The sequence below is a fragment of the Salvelinus namaycush genome, chromosome 33, assembly GCF_016432855.1.
Source record: "Salvelinus namaycush isolate Seneca chromosome 33, SaNama_1.0, whole genome shotgun sequence".
Taxonomy (NCBI): Eukaryota; Metazoa; Chordata; class Actinopteri; order Salmoniformes; family Salmonidae; genus Salvelinus; species Salvelinus namaycush.
This window is the reverse complement of record NC_052339.1, coordinates 5,396,329-5,417,762: the sequence shown is the minus strand read 5'-3', so window position 1 is coordinate 5,417,762 and position 21,434 is coordinate 5,396,329. Positions and strand designations below refer to the sequence as shown.

Genomic DNA, 21,434 nt, shown 5'->3' with positions numbered 1-21,434 from the left:
TTTTAACACAAGATAAAGAAACGTACCCTTTTTCACCTCCTGTGGGATTGTGGGAAACTACATTGGCTGGCTTTAAAAATACCTATATACAACAGAGCCTATGGAACAGCAAATCTAGATCTCTTTTCATTTCGAACCACAGTACAGATGGTTCAGACGGGGCGATGAAAGCCCTGGCGTGCATTATAAGACTCGCTCAGTTTTTTGTAAACACAGAGAATTATTTCCATCATTCACTTGGAAAAGTGAATGATCATCTCTGGGAGATTTGACTTTGTGTAGCAGCTGCCTCTCCTGGACAAGCGTCGGCATGTTGAATGAATGGCATGGCTACCGGGAGAAATAGACCAGGGTTAGAACTTTATGAGATTCTCTTTGATAGTGCACTATGGTATTTGTATGGTGAGTTTTTCCACAGTAGGGTTTGCACAATTCCTGTAACTTTCCCAAGATTCTCAGGTTTTCCAGAAATCCTGCTTGGAGATTTTCCCGGAAAACCTGGGAATTTTGGGAATGTTCCAGGAATTTTGCAACACTTTTCCACAGTCAGGGCCCAAATCTTATCCTGTATTTTCCTCCAATCATCCATCTGCGGCTCTGAGATGTGCTCTCTCTCATACTGATTGAACACTCTTCAGCTCGATGACACAACTCGTCGATATCATTCAGGAAAGCCTCCAGGTCTGTGTGGCGGTATTGGACAAAGCTGTCATTCCACTCCTGCAACTAATTGGAAACCATTTAGTTGTACAAAGGGGCATCTTTCAATTGTTTTTATCTCAGATTTAATTGCTGCTGTATTGTAATGCTTGAAGCCTGCTGACAAAGTCAAGTTGCTAAACAGGCCAGATTGATACCGGCACGTCTCAGACTTACATGGAACATTTATGGAAACCAGTAATAGGATAGCTGGTGCTGGGAAACAGACACACACGCGCGTGCGCACACACACACAAGCCATCCCTCAGGCTGCCCCACCGAGCTCGCTCATGTCACAGTGACATCACAAGTGCTTTATTGCTGGGCTTTTATCACGAGTTAAACAACTGTTAACCATTCCGATGAGGTTTTATGAGCTGACTTTTCTACAGCGAATCCAAAAAACATGGACCCTGGTGAACTTCGCCTTGTCTCACCACAGACGCAGAGGACAGAAAAAAGGGATGGAGCGAGGGGGGCAAAGAACGGGGCTAGAGGGTGTTATCTCACTGCAATCCATTTTGATGTCACCAGTTATCCTCCTTAATGAGTTGACTTAGGGTCGGACGTCAAAAAGGTATAAATGGAAAGCTGGTCATCGCAGTCGGCTGATAAGAATGTGAAAACTGGTAGAACGTCTTAAAGGCTTTGCTGCCTTGGAGCAACTGGGCCTATAGGGCTCTGTTCAAAAGTGGTGCACTAAATAGGGAATAGGGTGCCATTTGGGACTCAACCTGTCTCAGGGTGATGGAGGATGTCCTACTCTATCTCAGAATCTTCTAGGAGCCGCCAATCCCCATCCTTGACGTGGCCGTCACTGGCACCAGGATGGGACCCTGGACGGGGCTAATGAGTTCCAACAGAGTTAATGAGACCAATATAATGTCTGCTCGGTGTTTACGTGACATTCTAAGGCAGGGTTTATAGGTGATGGACCTCTCCGAGCGCATTACAAGTTGGGCGTAATCAACGGGTCTCTCTGAATCCATAGAGGCACTCTGATTGATTACATAGAGCCCTAGAGAGAGAAGTGATTGGCGGCTCCTAGAGGATTCTAGGATAGAGTAGGACATCCTACAAAGGCACTCTATTCCGTATTTAGTGTACTACTTTGGACCAGAGCCCTATTTTATTTTATTTTTTATTATATATCTTTTTTAAAACCTTTATTTAACTCGGCAAGTCAGTTAAGAACAAATAATTTTTTACAATGACGGCCTACCGGGAACAGTGGGTTAACTGCCTTGTTCAGGGGCAGAATGACAGATTTTTACCTTGTCAGCTCAGGGATTCGATCCAGCAACCTTTTGGTTACTGGCACAACGCTCTAACCAATTGGCTACTTACCGCCCCAAAGGGGTGCATTTGGGACAGAACCCAAAGCTCACATGACAAATATACCAGTAAAATCAGTATAAGTGCTACCCAAGTTTTAACTTGTCTGTTTGATGGGAAAATGTCATAGCGAGTGAACAACTGTGCCGACTGGTAAAGATAGAACCAAATGGAGTGAAAAGCTCAATAGTAGCCATGGGCAGTGTTTTCTATTCAGCCCTGTCTCTGCAGACCTCTGCAAACCTGCACTACAGTCAGAGGTAAGTCAGTCAAATGGAGGGGGAGATTTCAGTCTCACTAGGTGGCAATCTTCCCTTTTCCAGGGAGCCACAGACTAGAGAAGGCAGAGTGGCATTAATGTCGGTAGGCCCCCTTCCAGTTGCTAGATCCCGCAACCAGCCAGCCAAAGCTGAAAGGACTAACCCTTTAGAATGTGTATTCTTTCCTCAGATCAAAGTGAAAAAAGCCAATGCAAATGACAACCGGGGAACCTGCCCCCGATATGCATTGGGGGCAAAAATCACAGACAAACACTTGCTTTTGTGTTGACCCTGGAATGTCCAGACTGTTTGACCACAACACACACTCTCCATAATTAGTATACAAACAGTGTATGATTCACACGGCATCAAAGGCCCTCTGGGGCTGCTTAGAGAGTTCAGTTCCCCCTTACTCGGCCCTCCACCTCCACTGAGGCCCATGTCCACTCCACACTGACCTGTGATCAGATCGGCTGTCTGTCCATCAATCACGGCGACCTAAAGTCCACCACTGCTAAATAGGTGAGGAATGTCTGGCGGGTGAGTTTCAGGAAGAATGCTGACTTAGTATGCATCCCAAATGGCACCCTATTACCTTTATAGGGCACTACTTTTGACCAGGACACATAGAGCTCTGATCAAAAGCAGTGCACTTTATAGGGAATAGGGTGCCATTTGCGACACATACTTATAGGAGTAGGGAAAAGCCTCAGCAATGTGACCTGGTGGTCACCAGTTGACAGACTCACCAGATAAGTGTTTTGAGCCGTCATGGCATTGTTCAGTATATAGTAGGGTCGTTCAACGAAATGAGTGCCTTTTGTGTAACTTTGATATTTTAAGTTGAAATTGTGCACCAGTATTGCATTTTAAAAGCCTGTTATATTAAATGAAGTGCCCTTTAATATAGACCACATGGAGAATTCAATAAATCTGCTTTTTAATACACAGTACCAGTCAAAAGTTTAGACACACCTACTCATTCAAGGTTTTTCTTTATTTTTACTAATTTCTACATTGTAGAATAATAGTGAAGACATCAAAACTATGAAATAACACATATGGAATCATGTAGTAACCATAAAAGTGTTAAACAAATCAAAATACATATCATATTTTAGATTCTTCAAAGTAGCCACCCTTTGCCTTGATGACAGCTTTGCACACTCTTGTATTTGGCCATATTCCCAGTCACCTTTCCATGGTTAAATGCGTTGGTTCGTGCTTTCAGTTTTGCGCGAATTCCGCTATCTATCCACGGTTTCTGGTTAGGGTAGGTTCTAATAGTCACAGTAGGTACAACATCTCCTATACACTTCCTTATAAACTCACTCACCGAATCAGCGTATATGTCAATATTATTCTCTGAGGCTAGCCGGAACATGTCCAAGTCCGCGTGATCAAAACAATCTTGAAGCGTGGATTCCGATTGGTCAGACCAGCGTTGAATAGTCCTTAGCACGGGTACATCCTGTTTGAGTTTCTACCTATAGGAAGGAGGAGCAAAACGGAGTCGTGGTCAGATTTGCCAAAAGGCGGGCGTGGGAGGGCCTTGTATGCATTGTGGAAGTTAGAGTAGCAGTGATCCAGTGTTTTACCAGTGCCAGTGCTACAGTCAATATGCTGATAGAATTTAGGTAGCCTTGTTCTCAAATTTGCTTTGTTAAAATCCCCAGGTAATATTTGACAAAAACCTTCAACCCTGTTAAGGTCAACCCAACAATTACTTTATTTGGCACTTAATAGGCACTTATTATAGTATTTTTTTTATTTAACCTCTTGAGATGGGAAAATGTGTTTTTAATGAATTTGAACATGTGACCTTTATGGCATTTTTAAAAATGTTTTATTAAGTTACACTTAAGAAAAGGCACCAAATTGATGTAACAACCCAGTAAATAGAGGGAAACATGCAGTCCAATCTCTGGAGAAGTTAACCTGATGGCACACCTCTCTTTGAAGAGGCGAGCTCCATCGTGAATTTCTGGTCTCATACTGCTCCTTCCTGTACAGAGGACAGAACTTCCTACCTGAAAACCTCTCAAAGGCCTGCATAATGGCTCTGTGAAACACATGGGAACAGGACATCAAAACCTAGACACAATATGAATATCATTTGTGCTGATTGTTGAATATTATACACACAATTATAAATTATAAACACACGTGTATATATATATATATATATATAGTTTAAATTAATCAGCTTCAGCCTTATAATTAGATTAGATTTTTGGTTTCTTTGTTTGGTTTTATCCATCTGAAATACCCTCTGCATTTTACCGATTGAATGACTTTTGAGATGATTGTGGCATGCAGAGCCTCCTGGGGTTGCTAGAGCATATGTATAGTCTTTCACATCTCTCTAAGTGTTTCTGGTGAGCACTGTGAGAGATGTATGTGTGTATGTGTGTATGTGCACGTGTGTGAGTGTGTGTGTGTGTGTGTGTGTATGTGCACGTGTGTGAGTGTGTGTGCTGTTTCTCAGGGGGCAGTGGGAGTCAGCGAGTCCCTGCTGGGAGGGCTGGGACCTGGGACTGCAGTCTCCTCTCCTCTGCTCCACCTGCCACAGACTCTTTTGTCGTCTGCTCTCACAAGGAGAGTGTAGGAGTCAGTAGCTCCAGCTAAGGGGGCTTGGGACACACAAACCAGTGTACGAGCTCTAGAGGGCAGGGGAGCCATATTGATTTCCCATTGTTTTTGGCCTGAACAACATACTATATCACCAGTGAAAGGGCTCACTGCAGTGCTCAGTCTATATCTATATATACATGGTATGGTCTGTATTTGGTGTTAGTACAATGTTAAATAGCTGAAAGCATCATCTGCAAAAATGTACATTGTTTGAAATAAGGAAGCATTTTAGAATACAGGAAATTAGACCATTTCAAATAATTTCACTGTTTCACTAATAACAAACCCATTTAACATGTTTTTGTCAAACACATCAACAAGTCAACAAAGATTCACTTTTGTCACTTTCCAGGCTCTAATTTGAAATTTTCCCTCCAGTCAAACTAATATTTACACAGGCATGTATGGCAACTGTGCTTTGTGAGGCAGTCTATTCTAGCCCGCATTCTTGAGATTGGCATCTTAAAAGGGGATCAGAAAGATGTACGACTGAATGCCCCTCACAGTAACACACTGATTGCTACATCATCGCGTCACAGTTGAGTTCCAAGGCAGTATGGGAAATTTGTACAGTTGTCTACACAGATTAGAAAATACAAGAACCAGAGGGAGGGGTAGAGACGGTGTTGGGGAGTCGGAGGGGGGGGGGGGGGGGCTGCCCTAGGGGAGGGTGAGGAACGTTGAAAACGTTCAAAAAGGGTCCTCTGACTGACTCTGACTGAGGATAAACACCAGGTATTGTGTATGGAGGAATACCTGAGTCTGTAGGCGAAACTCCTCCCTGCAGATCACACAGGGCTGCTTGGAGTCTCCCTTGTGAATAGACCTCGACTTGACCCAACTCCATTCATCCACCATCAGTCTCCTGGCCGGGGATTCCACCAAACCCAATATCTGGGCTGGAGAGGCAGACAACGGCAGACAACGGCAAAATATCAAACAACAAGTGAAAAATTAAATAGATCAGTAGTAGCCTAAGCACCAAAATGCAGATTTGATTTCACAATGAGACTTCCTAGTTCAGAAGTGTTGTTGAACTAGTTCCCAACTGACTACTGTAAAATAAATGTAATTGATTGATAGATTTCTTTGGCTACCTAGCACATACTGTTTCTCCTCTGGTCCATTGTGTGACTGGGGACAATGAGGACCTTTCTGTTTCACAGTTCCTTTCACGTGGTTTATTTTGCAGTGGGTGTCTGTGGAGGCTATTCTGCACCATCTTGTCTTCACAGGGTCACACAGTGACAAATTCCGAAACAGTACGTTTTATATGATATGGTCTTGAAGAGCAATTGTGGTGATCGCTAACTTGCCACTGGTTGCTTTTGAGTTCAAGCCCTGTTTAATGAGAGAAACCCCTCTTGAACTGTGATAGTGAAGTTTGCATCTATTTTAGAATTAATAAATAAGACAAAGTTTTTTTTTTAAAGAACTTGTATTCACATAGCCTAATTTAGTATCTTTGCATTAATATAAAGACTTTTAAAATCTTTGATTTGATGTGGAAATGTGCACACGTAGAAAAAGTATTTAGCAAAATGGGACATGCATCTGGTTTGTTGCTTTATGATAGACAAATAAATGTCTCTCATAGTTGGACCCCAAAACTTACATTAAAACATTGTCTATGACAAATGCACTTTATTATGTTCAAAAATATGTTTCTCAGTCAGATCACATGTTACTATGCCACTCAGCTAGCTGAAAGATGCCCAACTGAGACTTGTTAGTCGGCAAGCTAGCTGCATTGTAACATTGCTACATTTACAGATCAAAATAGCTAGCTAAAGGACTAGCTAAATATGCATCCGTCTGAAAGATTGTCAGGAAAGGACAGTTGCTACGATTGTTGCATAAATGATTTCATGATCGACAGGAATCGAAAACAAGACCCATACAACGAGTAAAATCCAAATCCTTCATCATGATCTGCTTCATAGAATTAGGAATTAGAATACTTTAATAATTGAATAATAGTTCTCCTCCCCATCCACCCCCAACAAGTTCCTTGGTCAAGTGAATCACCGATTGGGCTGAGAATAAGTCTATTTGCCTTGTACTGTTAACCTGCTAGAAAACACTGGAATATATTTTGTAATGGTTTAATGGCATTTCCGTTGTCTTCTACATATACGTAGCCTATAGGTTACTGGATGGAAATTGAGAATGTTTTACGTGTCTGAACCAGGCTACCCAGATTTGACTACCTAAAATGGTCATGCTTTTAATACATTGTTTTTATTAGGGCTGTAATAGCATGATGATAATAATAGTAATGTTTGGGTTTTGTTGTTGTTGAGCCCTAACTGTCGAGCTACCTTTAGGGTTTGAACTTGAATAGAACATCTGTTTTCCAATCATCACATTCACACATCATAAAATGCTGTTTATTCCATGCCGAAAAATCAATCGATGTATTGTATCAACAGAATCTAATATTTCTGCTATGATACTTAATGGGTTCACACCAGAGACCGTAAAAAACACTGCTTCACACAGACGTGGTTCGGTGAACTACGCTCGCCTATGTAACCTTGTCTGAAACTTGAAGACTTGAGTTAGCTCCCCGTGCTAATTCCTCTGCTTTCGCACAGCGGGCTAATAAAGTCTTGTGGTACAATACCCACAGCCAGTCCCATTAGTCAACTAGGATTCATCTTTCATGTCACTATATATAGCCATGTTTTTCTTTTGCCCTAAATAAAAATATGATTTTCCTACAAAAACGTCATTGAACTGACTTCTGTCTTCACTACAGGTGATTCCTTCATTGTCAAGAGATGTCACTGAATACATTACCAAAAAAGTTCAGTCTATGTCATAGAGATAAATAGAGGACTCTAATGCCAAAAAGCCTGTTTTAGCATGTGCAGCGCCATTGATGATTTTCACAATTTTGAAGTAGTCAGCTGGGTGGGATTTCCTATGGGTTAAGGAAGGATCACATCATTCCATCCAGGTCACCAGGAGGGTGTATACCTGTTCAAACAACACACTCTAGGTGGCAGTATGCACCTTTTCAGTTTGTTTGTATGCAGCCTTTCAGTTAGTAGAATAAGAAAATGGACTACTTCAAAATGGAAATGGCCTCAAAGACAGCATAATGGGACAGATATATTGATGCGATGTCTATCTAAGTCTATGGTATATGTTGGGACGGATTTACTCACCGAGCTGTCGTCAGAGCTGGAGATGAACAAAGTTTAGCTGCTCATACCTATACTGTGAGCTAAGGAATCTCTCTCAGGTCCCCCAACATGGAAAATCGTACACACAAACATAAATGAGTTCCTAACAATCTTTTTCTGTGGGGTTGATGAAAGTTAGCCTTATTTCTCACACACTGTGGGGTTGGTGTGTGTCTTTTAAAATGCTTTGCAGGCTCTGATTGACTTTGATGTGCTGGGACAGAATCAGTGAAAACAGATGGCTGAGGAGAGGGCCCAACGATGAGGCTTGTCAATCTGGGGAGCCCTCTAAGAAAACAAAACCAGGAGCCCGCTCAGGGAGAGGAAGGAAGCCCTACGCTTCTCAAGAGGCTGGCACATTCTTGAGATTAGAGCAAGAAAAACGCAGACCACTGCCGTTAATGCCTCAGACAAAGGCGTGGAACAAATTATTAGTTAAGAATTCAAGCCTAGAGCCCCTATCAAAGGACTGCCGTCCACAATGCCAGACTAGGGCCCTCGCTTGTGTTTTTAAGTAAATAATCATGGTTAAAAGATATGGCAAAGATGGGGCTCAAGTCCTTCATAAAGCTCTGCATTCTTCCAACTGTCATCAGAATGGATTTCTGAACATTTCCAAACTTTTATTTTCAACAGGGACACTGTTTGTCTTTTCTTTATAAATACCACGTTAAAGAGCCTTTTATTTCACTTTCTTCCCCCAACAATCTCTTTACCTGATCTGTGGTATTTTGAAAAGAAAAACTCACCTTGTCGTGCAAAAAGCTGACGACTGAAAAAAAACGTTAAAAAAAGGTGGTCTATAGTGGTAAAGAGTTGAAAGAGAGCCCTTTGCTGTATCCCTTTGCAAACTGTGTGAGCCAACGACAACTTGAATGTGAAAAAAATAAGCCCACAATTTATCTATGCTGAAAAAGACATGCAGGGTATCAACATGATTTGATTAGTAACATGCCCAGATGCCTCATATCTCTCATATACCACTGTTAAATAATCAGTTTGATACAATTTGTTTTACATCGTTGCTGATTAAAGTCAGGTGACCCATGATTTTGATATCAACTTTTAATTTTAGTGTTGTCAATGCGAATTGCCTCTCTAAAGGGAGCAGTCTTCTCCTTTTCACATATTTTGACCTTGGACTTGTCCCATATCACTAGTGTGTATCCCACATGGTCACACAGCCTTTTTGCAACCTCCATTTTCCTCTCTATAAACTGGGTCTCTCTTTAATAAAACATAAGCCTTGTGCTTACTTGGATGGACAAGGCATTGAACAGTGTTATATCTGATGAGTATAGCTGGACCGAACTATTTAATATGCAGGGAAATTGAAAGTTGACACTTGAAATATATTTCTTTATAAAATACTTGTATATTTATATATACTTTTATTTTTTGTGTGTTTTATTTCACCTTTATTTAACTAGGTGGGCTAGTTCTCATTTACAACTGCGACCTGGCCAAGATAAAGCAAAGCAGTGCGACACAAACAACACAGTTACAGTTACACATAAACAAACGTACAGACAATAACACAATAGAAGAATCTATGTACAGTGTGTGCAAATGTAGAAGAGTAGGGAGGCAGGCAATAAATAGGCCATAGAGGCGAAATAATTACAATTGCATTAATAATTGCATTAATACTGGAGTGATAGATGTGCAGATGATGTGCAAGTAGAGATACTGGGGTGAAAAAGAGCAAGACGGTAAGTAATAACATGTGGATGAGGTAGTTGGGTGTGCTATTTACAGATTGGCTGTGTACAGGTACAGTGATCGTTAAGCTGCTCTGACAGCTGATGCCTAAAGTTAGAGAGGGAGATACAAGACTCCAGCTTCAGAGATTTTTGCAATTCGTTCCGGTCATTGGCAGCAGAGGACTGGAAGGAAAGGCGGCCAAAGGAAGTGTTGGCTTTGGGGATGACCAGTGCAATATACCTGCTGGAGCGCGTGCTACGGGTGGCTGTTGTTATGGTGACCAGTGAGCTGAGATGAGGCTGGGCTTTACCTAGCAAAGACTTATAGATGACCTGGAGCCAGTGGGTTTGGCGACGGATATGTAGTGAGGGCCAGCCAACGAGAGCATACAGGTCGCAGCGGTCGGTAGTATATGGGGCTTTGGTGACAAAACGGATGGCACTGTGATAGACTACATCCAATTTGCTGAGTAGAGTGTTGGGGGCTATTTTGTAAATGACATCGCCAAAGTCAAGGATCGGTAGGATGGTCAGTTTTACGATGGTATGTTTGGCAGCATGAGTGAAGGAATACAGGGAATGACTTGCAGTTTTTGCCATATTATGATTTAATTTTCATATTGCAATCAATATGTAATGTAATGTCTAGACTGGAGTGTAAATATATCACCATTTCAGGCCACTGCGTCAGTCTGTGGTAATAAAAATGTTCTGTATCCATACATCACACTGTGATATAAGGCATTGTTTTTAAATTAATAATTGGTCAGAGATTACATTTCTGGGGGAGAGAGGCCAGGCCATAATGGCTAATTAACAATTATGTCAAACACTGCAGATGACCTAGTAGACCAATCACTTTGATAGGAGACAGTGGAGAGGACAGAAATCAAATAATTTTACGACTCCCCCATAACGGTTTCCTAATATGACTTTAATCACCTTATGGTGAATAGGAATCCATCCCCTGGTTATCTGAGAAGGAACCAATCAAAGATGGAAGACAGAAAGGCTATACTATTTGCTGTAATCTCCTGTGTCGTTGGCTCATTGCTGACTAAGTCGGCTATAAAAAAACATGGCCATCATTATAGCATTTCCTATGTGTTTCGAAGAGATGGAGCTCCTAATGATTAGACTTGTCCTTTGTAAATGAAATACAAATCACAGAGGGCTTTTGGTTTTCCTTCATTTACTAAGTGCTACATTACGTCATACTTTGGACCTAACAATGGATTTCCCATAACTCTTTGCGCAGTTGAAATGACGAACAGGCTCACATATCACCAAATGTGCCAGCGCTTATTAGCACTTGAGAAGTTATTGATCGACCATTTTGATTCATCTCTGGCGGGGGCCTTGGTGGCTCTCGGGGTTGTTCTCAGGCCCCCTTGTAGAACTTGTTTCCACTTTTCCTTCTCAATTAGCTTCAGTTTGTGCTGACTGCTGTGACTGAACCCTGGCAACACGACATCCACTGCAGTCCCCTAGTGCCAGGAGAAGAGTTATAGGAACTAACTCAACCTCTGTTGCCTGTTTCTGTTCTATTAGTCTTGATAAGACAAATACCACTGCAGGTTATGCAAATAGCATTATATATGCCCCAAACTGTACCAAGTTTCATGCTTTTATGATATTTTCACATAACTCTGGACTATAAGGAGAGTTGGTAGGCTATACGTGATGTGTACCTATTCATTATAGGTACAATTATGTTGAGTATGTGGAGCATTTACCAATGAATTGATCAACTACAGGTGTAGTATCTGTGATTTAAAACGAGCCTTGTGATTTACATAAATTCATTGAAAACCTTCAGCTCTCTTTCTCTCACGACATCTCACACCAAAAACTATAGTCTACTTTAGCCTATCAAAACAAATGAAGAAATGTTAGAAATGAACACCTTTTTTTTATAGTCCAATCCTCCTGCTGCAGGATTATTTTACTCCTGAGACGAAACTGGTCAAATTAAGATCCCACATCTGTACAGATACCTAATATGACAATGGAAGAAGACAACATGAAAGCAACCACCAGCCATTGCACACATAAGTGAATTAGAAATACAAACTTGTTGATGAGCTGAGCTAAATGTGCAAAGTGGATTTCACAGTGGATGTCACAGCCGTTACCAGTAATTCCTGTCACGCATGTTAGGCCATCTCTCTCCATAATGGACAATAATTGAGCAGAATCCATCACTGTGGCCAAAAATAGACTCACATAATGGCCTTAAATGGTGCTTTAGGAAGGAATTATTCGAGAAAATCTGACCAACCCTGCTGTGTCTGAAAGGCACTGAAACTTCCATACAGGGGTTTTGTACTTATCCCTGACTGCATGCTGATTACATACATGGCACATAGAAATGATTCAAATTACACCTTTAGCACTGAGGTCCATTGGTCCAATCCTAACAAAACATTGTGAGCACAGTGAACAGGACTTTCCCTGTTCTTAGTTATGGAGTGACTTTGGAAATAAGCGTTAAAGCAATTGGAAAATACATGAAATATGTAATCAATAAAAATGTAAATTGTCTTACGCAAAAGTAAATGACCATTTAGAGATCATGTAATTTACAGCAATGTTTTCACCATCGAGATCCAATTATCTATATGTACATCTTTGGTTTTCACACCCTACCTAAGGGGGGCATATTGAAGGGTGGAGGTGTGAGGTGAAAATACTGCAGGTTGTTTGTTGTAGTTTATTAGCATACTCGTTAATATTGCCAACCACTCCTCAAAGAAAAGGTAATTAACTGATTTAATTTTAAAAAGCGGCAGAATTAAAAACTAAGCCCGGAGACTTCCTTCAAAATACACCATAAATCAGTAGCTATTTCATCTGAGTGAGTGAGGGAGTGAGGGAGCCTCAAGTTTGCCTGTGCTGTGCTTGGTGGAATGTGTTTTGTGGTGAGTCTCGTAAATGCCAAGTTCTTTGGGCAATAAGAATAAATATCCCAACCACTCTCTAGAATTACCACATAATTGGGGACTTTCCGCGTCTGCAGTACAGGACCCCGCTGTCTCCTCTACCTTGCTTGTATGAATACATGTTCAGGTGATGAGAGCTGGCAACATGGTAGAGATGTTCTTGTGCCAGTCAAAAAATAATTCAACAACAAAACACAGGATTTCTGAACTGCTCAAAACAACAACAACGGTGCACTTTTAAGAAGGTACTTGAGGTTTGTGGTTAGATGTACATTTTCAAATAGACTGACAGATCATGGCACATTACTTTAATGTTTTGTGTTTTCTGGTCTTCTGTGCTTACACGAAAACGCAAATGTCTTTAGGTAAAAGGTGTTTTTGTGGCAGGTGTACCTTTGTTGCCAGTGCCACCACAAGTGAACTCAATGCTACCACATTTCCCATTATACATGACAATATATTTTGGCATTGGTTACACTTTCGTGCCAATACAGTACACAGGATTAACCTCTCCCAAACATTTCCCTCACTCAAAAAATCTAAATGGTTGGATTGTCAAAAGCCAAGCCCATCATAAAAAAAAAACATAAAACCCCCACAGTCTAAATGACACATGTTGCTTAAACATTCAGGAGGCAAGTCATTCACCACAGCTTTAATACTTCAAAGCATGTTGAGGTTGTGCCAAATGCAAGCAGTCTTTTGGCCTCTTGTTGTAATTTCAAACAGTGATGAAAGGTAAAGTAGCAACACATATTTACTTATTTTTCAATGCGCCAAAGGTACAGCGCGTTGTGTTTGCGTTTCCGTTATCTGTCTGATCACACCTTTTTTTCCCCTTCTATCATGTGATTAATGATTACCTACGAACCTCAACCTCGGTTTGTGGTGAAATGAGGCCTAGATATGATGACTTGTCTAGAGATCAGTTATGTTCTCAAAAAAGGATGTCTAAAAACCTCCAAACCTGTTCTTGCAGAGCTACCATCCTTTTCGCTCCAACCTTGATCTAGAGCACTTGATTCTAATAATTAGCTGGTTGATAAGCTGAATCAGGCTAGTTACAGCTGGGGTTGGAGCGGAAACCTACAGGAGGGTAGCGCTCCAGGAACTGGGTTAGAGAACCCTATTCTAGATCATTCCCCTCATTACACAATTCAAAGTTTATGGCACTTTGCACTTAGACATCTGATACGAATGTGAGCCACAAAACAAGACTTTTCCCAAAAAGCTGATACAAGTCTTGTTATTGCTTTATCTGTGGCAAGGAACCAAGGAACACACCACTCCAGGCTGCATAGAACACTGAAGAAACCCCCCAAAAACTGTTTGTGAAGAACAGTTCAGTCTCAGGGACCGCACTACACCGCCCTGTCGCGGTTTATTTTCATGGAACCTGAGTGGTTTCTTCATTCTTCTCTGTTTTTGGACATGTTGTGAATGTGTCACAAATGTGTATCTATGAATATGAGGTCAGTACAAATCACTCTCTGGTTAAGGGATTCTTCTGTAACAAAGGGTGGATCAGTGAGGGTTGGAACGTTTGACGGTCACCTCATAATTGTATTTCTCATGGTGCATTCATCAGGTCCGTGACGAAGACTTTGAAACGTCGGCTTGGCGACTAGGAGGCACTTGGATAGTTTGATTTTCTCTGTTGCAGGCTGTTAACATTGCAAAAACAAAGCTCTTGGTTTGAATGAGTAATACACGCGTACAGACATAGGATGTATCGGCCTGTGTCAGAGACAAATGGAAGTCATACTGTTAAATCTACACTGAGTGTACAAAATATTAAGGACACCTGCTCTTTCCATGACATAGACTGACCAGGTGAATCGAGGTGAAAGCTATGATCTCTTATTGATGTCACTTGTTAAATCCACTTCAATCAGTGTAGAGGAAGGCGAGGAGAGGTTAAAGCCTTGAGACAATTGAGACATGGATTGTGTGTGTGCCATTCAGAGGATGAATGGGCAAAACAAAAGATTTAAGTGCCTTTGAACAGAGTATGGTAGTAGGTGCCAGGCGCACCGGTTTGAGTGTGTCAAGAACTGCAACGCTGCTGGGTTTTTCCCGCTCAACCGTTTCCCGTGTGTGTCAAGAATGGTCCACCAGCCAACTTGACACACCTGTGGGAAGCATTGGAGTCAACATGGGTCAGCATCGCTGTGGAATGCTTTGGACACCTTGTAGAGTCCACGCCCCGATTAATTGAGGCTGTTCTGAAGGAAAAAAAGGGGAAGTCAATATTAGGAAGGTGTCCTTAATGTTTTGTACACTCAGTCTAATATGTAGTGCACCACTTTGAATGCAGTTTGTGAACAGGACATGAGTTGGCAATATAATGATAATATAGTCTTGTTTTAGTCTCGCAAACCTGGTTTATACCTCTTTGGTCACATTTGTGTTATGTTTAGGAGGTCAAAGAAGGTTGAAGTTCATTGGTCAGTTATGGTCACATGAATGAGTAACGACACCTGATAACTTGTGCTAGCTCCCTAAGCTAATGCCTAGGCTTTAGCTCAGTAGGCTAACATGATCATTAGTCAAATCCAAAACTTGAGTTCGATCTCCAGTCAGTTGCACATACATTATGTCATTATATGTCTTTGATCTACAATGTATACTGTCTGCAATTTGTTCCTCCTTAACGGTGTCCAAAATAGGGCAGACATCTTTCAATCTCAGCAGGACTTACTGCAATCTGTACTTGTGTTCCAATTTAGTGAGTATTTCAGTCATGTAACTGTCCAGCTACAATAGACTTCTTAATGTCATTCTGATTACTGGTCAGGTGTTAGGATATGCCCCTAGCATCAACAAAGCTTCCTCACTAAAAATTCAAGAAGATGTCACGCTAATATGCCACTATGGCGCTAAAGGCTAAATGTAGGAATTAATAAAGCAACTCTATGTTTGAGAACATGGCTGGGGTCCATTCTAGGCTTACGAAATGTTCAATTGGATTAGCCTTTCGCCTCATTGACATAGATACATTGACATCCTTGAACTCGACTGTTCCTGAAACGTTCAGACTACGTTCAGACTACGTTCAGAATATGAATGCCCACTATACTGTTATTATGTGCAGTGTCAGATAACATTTTCTGTAAGGTTTGTGTTCGCTCACTCACTCACATGTGAAGGGACATTACCGTGTGATCGAATTGGAGAGATGACAGCTCATTGGCTGTTTGCCTGCTCTATCTTCCTTGCCAAAGTAAACAGGTGAGCTTCTCATCTCTTCACACCTCCCCAGCTCCAGCTCTATGACAGCTTGATCAAGCACATGGAACACAACCAAAATTAAGCAAATGTACCTTTTTTACTATTTAAAGTTACCTGGTTTCACACATGAAACGTCACTTATTTTATACAACGTACCCCAGTAACTTGTAGAATTAATTTTAGCTTGCGTAGCCAGCCACCATTCGTTCTCCCATTGGTTCTGCGTCCTGAAACGCTAGCTAGCAAGGCTATATGTAGCTCTAGCACTTGACCAGATTGGACTTTTTTCTGATGTCCTCTGACAAAGATGATAACTTCTGTTTGAAGTGTATTCCAAAAAAGAAAGAGAATCTTGCTGGGGGCTGGTCTAGTTGTAGTGCTGCCACCTTCGAGCTCCTGTAGACATTGGTTTGATCCCCTGCTTCGCCACTCAAGTTCTCTCTCTCCTCTATCTACAAAGCTATCCTAAATCTGAAAAAATCTTGAAAACTATATACTAGAGAAAAAGATATGTCACCCTTCAGTCCGGCAGAGGACCGGTCCTTAATTAAGGTGGAAAGGTGAAATGGAAGATCAAGGCCCGTGATGTGCAGTGTGTTTACATTCTTCTCTGATGTCCCACTCAACATCTCCCGCTTGACGCCGTAAATCAATATTAGACGAGATGAAGTGACGAGGAACTTGTGAAATTTAAACATGTCCTGTGATGTATCTTCCAATTCGCTTGACCTTTCGATTGGGTCAATTGGGCTACGACAGTCAAGCTGCACAGGTTCTGATGACGAGGCGTTGTTTTTTTCCCCCCAACGTTTGTCAGAAGCTTTGACTGGGAAACAGTCTGTCACAGCTGTCTGATGGAAATCAAGGATGTCATGGGAACAATTATTCCCCATTCTGGCCATTGATGAACTGACGGTTTTTGAACTGTCAATCTTTTCAATTCAATGAATGAATTGAGGCTAAGTAAGTTATGTAAGCTGTCGTGTAAAAAGCTTGCTGCATACATTTTGAAGAACATGTAACATGGCAACCCCGGCTGAGTAGTCTCCCCTCCACACACACACACTACACACTACACACAACGCACTCAAGCTGCACCACTGACTTCAAAAGAGACATGGAGATAAAACAAAATGTATCTCAGACACATCAAGCCTCCCATGCCCTTTAAAGCTTAATTATACCTGTAGGAGTGATGAGAGACACATCACAGAACCCAGTGATTAATAAACAAACGCTGCATCCCATAAAGCTTCCGACAAGTCCCTGCTCATCGCCCTGCGCCACTCACAGTCTGGGCTGCTCATGTGGAGTGTACATATCAAAGTGCATCAAACCCCCAAAAATAAGTTTAGACCAACACCGGTCTGGGTTTAACCCTCCCCCCCAGACCTCTCTACAGCTGACTCTTCCACCTGTCTAATTGAAGGCCGATGAGGCCGGTGAGAGCATCATCCCGACATGTGCGCAGAGCCCTAGCCTCAGTCCAGCTTTCATCTTTCACTCCCTGTGCCGCGATCACTCGACTCACACGACTGGGGCTTTGTACCCGCCGACTGGGTAAGTGTCACGTTTGCATGGGTTTTTGTAAACAAACACACCTTTTGTGAAAGAATATGTCCAGAGATGAAGTTACTAACTGCTTTAGATCGGTCTGTGTTGCTGAAATAACATGAGGAAGAAGTGGGTGACCCAAGGCTGAGGTCGTATTAGATTGCCCTTTGAAAGGCTAACAAGTGGAGTGAATTCAGAAGGTTCAGCTGGCATAGTTCTACACGCACATGTGCACATGTACATACAAGTAAAGGTGCACCACACCAGACCTGGGTTCAAATACTATTTCAAATATCTTATGTACATTCACATACATTCAAAGTAAGTATTCAGATATATTTTATTTGAAAAGACAAGTAGTTGAATATGTTAATGTTTTTGAAAATACACTTGGAAAGTATTTGAAAAATTCAAATACACTGACTGTCACACCCTGGCCTTAGTTATCTTTGTTTTCATTATTATTTTAGTTAGGTCAGGGTGTGACATGGTGAAGTATGTGTTTTTTGTATTGTCTAGGGTGTTGTTTGGTTTAGGGGGTTTAGTAGAATAGATGGTTTAATGTTCAGTGTAGGTGTCTAGGAAAGTCTATGGTTGCCTGAATTGGGTCTCAATTAGAGACAGCTGGTTATTGTTGTCTCTGATTGGGAGCCATATTTAAGGCAGCCATAGGCTTTAGCTGTTTGTGGGTCATTTTCTATGTCTAGTCTATGTTGAACGTAAGTAGTTTGTGTGTGCACTTGCGTTTGTAGCTTCACGGTCGTTTGTTGTTTTTGTTAGTTTGTATAAGTGTTTCGTGTGACGTCTTCGTATAATAAAAAAGAAGATGTATTCATATCATGCTGCGCCTTGGTCCAATCTCTCATATCAAGACGATCGTGACACTGACTCAAATACACTCCGAAGCATTTAACCCAGGTTTTCGAAAATAGTATTTGAAATAAGTATTTGAACATACTGTCAAATACAAATTGGCAGACTATATGGTTTTTACAAATAACCATTCAAATGCTCAAATAAAAGTATTTGTTTTGGGCTGTGTATTTGAAAATGCTCAAATACACAAAGTATTTTAAAGATACTCAAATACACACACACACACACACACACACACACACACACACACACACACACACACACACACACACACACACACACACACACACACACACACACACACACACACACACACACACACACACACACACACACACACACACACTTCCCTATAGGTTCTCTTCAGGGTTATAATGACAGTGTGTCACCTGATAAGAACTTCTTTGTCCTCATTGAAGGTATCTTTTCTCATGTCTTACACGTCCATAGAGGTGCCAACTTTGTACCTGACGTTTGAGAATGGGCTTTGTTATTGATTACTGAAAACACTCTCACCTGACCTGAGGTAAATGATCAACCTCAAAAACAATGAGGAAATAGTCAGCTATCACCACGGTACTACAAATACCTGGACAAACCTGGACACCTTAACATCACAAAACGTTGAGTTCACCGTGAAAGATTGCTTTCTTTACATAAAGATTATTGGCATTAATTTAAAACAAATGTTCAAGTAAACTATTTCAACATCTTAATGCTAAATAGATGTCTAAACCTGATAGAACTAAAAGCTTGTGCTGTCATGCCATGGCACACAAAGAATGAGGACATTTGACCATTGTTTGAGTTGTTGCAGTGTTTTGGCATGGTTTAAGCCCCTCTCCAGTCAGCGTGTTATTACACTGTTGGTGGTGAATGTTTCTTGCTTAAAGCTGATTTAGCCAACCGAGTGTGATGCAGGCAACAATTTCGTATCGTTTTTCCACTTTTTATCCACCAGATTGCCTAATTTAAAATAAATGCGATTGATTTGCTTTCATGGGAAGATAGATTACATGATGCTTTGATGACAAACATTTTCTAAGGAGATAGGTGGACTGTATGCATATACTGTAGATCCTATTCAATTATTATTATTCCAAGTTTCTAATTCTATGACTGTATGTCTGTCAATCTTGGAGAGTTGCTGTGTAAGGTTTGAATGAGTGAGGGAGGGAGGGAAGAAGGGAAGATGGGAGTGAGGGAGGTAATAACTGCCAGCTCATAGAACGTCTACCTTGCAAGCCTGGATACAGACTCTGCAATAGTCAAAGCCCCTCTCTGCAGCCGCATGTCCAGAGAAGATCATCTGAGCAAGCTGGGGTATTCTGTCACCCCTTTCTCAACAGAAGTGGACGGTCGAGACCCATCTATGGGATCAGGCTTTAGTGTCCGGCCAAAGACCCACAAAGAGAGGACACCAAGTGGCCTCTTGAGTAGGCTGATCAATATAGGAAGCCCAACAAAAGACATTCCTTGCATTTCTTAGATATTTTACTGGATAAAAAAAAAAGAAAGAAAATAAGTTTATCTCTACATGGCGTCATTGTCATTCGACACCACAAATTAATGAAGGTTGTTCTCATCTTGAAGGTTGCTTTGCTACTTATTTTACTGTGTAGGCATATTCATCTTTTGCGACCTAAAAGACTGTTTTATGTCGGCTGCTAATTATTAAATCGCGTCACTGAGTTAATTACGACAATTTATAAAGAGAGGGTGTTCCAAATATCTAATATCCTTGGTCAAAACACAATTGGAAAATGCCTATCATGTTAATGATAGCTGAAAAAACTGTTTCTTACCAGTTTACGATGCTGTAGTTCCAACCGAGCGGGAGTAGGCGTACTGTATGCTGCCTGGGATAAGATCACGGCCAACACAGGTGAGTTGGATCATACTTGGTTGGCGAAACGTGAATTATTTTAAATCATTTTGGCAAAATATATTATTTTCAATGCTCCGAGGCTTCCTTATGATTGTGTAATTTCCCCCCTTGTGTTTGGGACCTTCAGATTTCCCATACTGTACATTGCTGAGATATGATATAGCTAGGCTAGGCTAGTCATATGACTGTTTTTGTCATAGGATATTTGGGGCGATTATGAGTGTCTGCTTGTTGCGCTGCAGTGGCATGGTGATAGAGTGGGACCAAATCAAAGGGAAGAAACAGACACAAGACGTGTGGTAAAAGTATAAACGATTGCACCTTATCATTGATTCAACTAATGATGAGTGCTCAAAGTGCAACAATAGTAATTTTGCCATAAAACTGTCAGCGGTTAATCAGTCTGTTAAGTGTTTTCATCCTTCAGTGTAAGATTTATTAAACAGTTCATGAGAGCACAAGCTTGAACTTGCTCAGTTCGTCTGCCATGTACACAAAGCTAGTCTAAATGTTCAAGAAGATGTTTCATGTCCAAGCTTTTATTACTTTTACAATGTTTACGTTCACACAGTCTGTGATTGTTTCAAAAGTATATGATAGATGATAGGGGTAGAGGTGACAGCATTTAACCATTTACACTACTATGCCCTTTTGGAGCCAGATGGAATGACAGTTTATATTTTCAAGTTTTTTTCCTTCTTTTTTTGTATTTGGGGTCTGTATATTCTGTCTGAGCTCCCCAGGCCGTATCTTGTGTAGCCAAGACTTGCACATTAAATGCCTAAGGACGTCTGAGGCCTGCTGGTACATCTGCCAACAATAGGAATTTCCCTGGTTTACACAACTCAGCCAGAGAGGTTATCTCTGAAGACTCAGCCTCATTAACCACATTTCCTTCCACAGTTTTTATGAGTGTAAAGTCATAGTATAAAACAAAATCAAGACAGCTGTGATGGAAACAGGAAGTTTCTGTAGAATTGTATAAATGCAGACAAATAATTAGTTTGTTCGACGTAGTGGGATCTTTTTGTGTCAGTAAAATTAATTATGCAAGAAATGGTGGTAGAAAAATGCTTTTATGCACAAATATTGATATAATAACCAACATATCGAAGTAAACT

General features: G+C 41.1%; 1 pseudogene; it reads right to left on the bottom strand.

Annotated features, from left to right (window-relative positions):
* Nucleotides 1-1,478: 1,478 nt before the first annotated feature.
* Nucleotides 1,479-21,434, bottom strand: part of LOC120027647 — a 70,040-nt pseudogene continuing 50,084 nt past the window's right edge.